Below are 1,965 nucleotides of genomic sequence, written 5' to 3'. Positions count from 1 at the left end.
GCAGGTCTCGTGTGCGCATAAACTGGTGTTAAATTAATGCAACAATGCAAAACTACGGTGGTACTCAGAACATTATTTGCAATAATTTTATTCGCTTTTCTTTTTGTTTATAATTTCATTCGTTCCGACCGGTGTATAGTAAATAACGTTAGAAATTGGGCGTATATACATTTACATTGTATACAAGTTCAAAAATTGACGCTTGCGCATGCGCAGTCTGTATTTCACATAAACTTTGCTTTACCCTGATAAGCCGAACATGCTCGAACAGTTCCGATGTCATTCTGTCAGTTTTTTACTTCAAATAATAACGGCCATTGTGGATTGCGAGTCACTTATTTAAATGAATTGTTATTAACAGAGGTAATAACGGAATGTATAAAACATTTAACGTGCACATAGAAAAAGTGTTAAAATAAGGTAGAGATTTGAGGTATAATTAGCCTGTAGTTTTAATTCAGAAGAATTTCGTTTGTATTTCTAACCTAAAATTATGTATTCAGTTAACTAATCTACATTAGACTTGTTTTAGACATCATGGTGCGCAAATTAAGTCGACCAGATTATACAACTATAATTAAACTACTCAAAGAAGGATGCTATGAAGAATGTTGCAAATTTGTGAATGAAAAAGGACTATACCCAATCCAGGAACACTCACTAAAATGCCTTGTTGTCTGTGTGCAATACTTGAAAAAGGAGTTTTCTTCAACATCCCTGGTAAAATTCATAAATTGCTTGGAGTTTACTGAAGACATCAAAACAGTGATTTGAAGAACTATCTTCTGTCTGTGTTTCATATTGTACATTTTTTAATTGATAAGGTAACAAATTTGATAAAATATTTACCCAAGAATAATTATTTTATTATTACAGGATGACTGGAGTAATATTCATCTTATACTGCATCTAATACACCCCATCAGCACCAAAATAAAAGAAGAAGACATGAAATTATACATTGGAATCAGGTCAAATCTTCTTAAAGCCTTAAACACACCAAACACACAGGTAACAGATGAAACAATTGATAAAATCCTGGAATTTTCCATTAACTTAGAAGAAACCAGTGAAAAACCAGACTTTTGAAGTTCTTTTTAAACTAATATCAACTATACCAACACAAAGCATCAGATTGAAGATAGGCACATTGGCTATTGATACAATCATAAGAAACAACTGCAATATTTTCACAAAAACCAATTTTAAACTACTTCTGTCACTTTTAACGAAATTTTTTATATCTGATACACATGAAATTATTTCTTGCACGGAGTTAAAATCATGTATAAATAAGCTTAAAATCTATGCAAAGAAAAAAGATGACTTGCAAGATGTCATGGATTACTTCTTAGCAACAACCACGCTGTTTACCACTGTGGATTCAATCAAATTTGACGATCCACAGTTGTTTTCTGAACCAATCACGACGATAAATCGCGCTCATAAAAATGCATCAGGAACTTATTTAGAAGACGTTGTTTCATTCGCGTCGCATATTCAAAGCAGAATCAAAATGGCGGATAGACAGTTGATAAAAAAAGTAAAACCAATTATATACACAAAAGCATTAAATGCTTCTCTACATGCGTATATCTCCCACGCGAAATCACAAGCAATTATTTTAAAACGCGGAGATTTATTGATAAAATGCTGCTGTTCAATACGAAAAAATATCATCGGTGCCATAAGTATACAAAGAGATGCGTTTGAGTATGCAACCCGTGTGCTTAGTCTGGTAAAAGACGAATCTACAATAATATCAGATATTTACAAAGCCCTACAAAAACTTTTCATCAACACACTGGAGTTATTTGATAGTTTAAAAGAAGCTAAATGCAAACATTTGACAACAGAGTGGGAGAATCTCTGCAGGATTGTCTACAGTTTTTGCATCACGATGGCTTCCGCCAAGCGATTTAATGTGAATATATTATTTGTGGAACCTCTAGCTAAGGCATGTTT

The 1,965-nt window shown here is 33.0% G+C and overlaps 1 long non-coding RNA gene across 1 annotated transcript; it reads left to right on the top strand.

Annotated features, from left to right (window-relative positions):
* Nucleotides 1-310: 310 nt before the first annotated feature.
* LOC135802986 (uncharacterized) lies at nt 311-1,959 on the top strand. Its single transcript, XR_010550693.1, has 3 exons — nt 311-433; nt 533-824; nt 877-1,959. It is a non-coding gene; the product is annotated as an uncharacterized lncRNA (long non-coding RNA).
* Nucleotides 1,960-1,965: the final 6 nt, after the last annotated feature.

This window comes from Atheta coriaria, unplaced genomic scaffold (assembly GCF_025399875.1).
Source record: "Atheta coriaria isolate IRGN ID8LTWV9N9 unplaced genomic scaffold, Caltech_Dcor_3.1 contig_62_pilon, whole genome shotgun sequence".
NCBI classification, from domain to species: domain Eukaryota; kingdom Metazoa; phylum Arthropoda; class Insecta; order Coleoptera; family Staphylinidae; genus Dalotia; species Dalotia coriaria.
The sequence above is the reverse complement of the archived record's forward strand: the minus strand, read 5'-3'. Positions and strand labels throughout refer to the sequence as shown.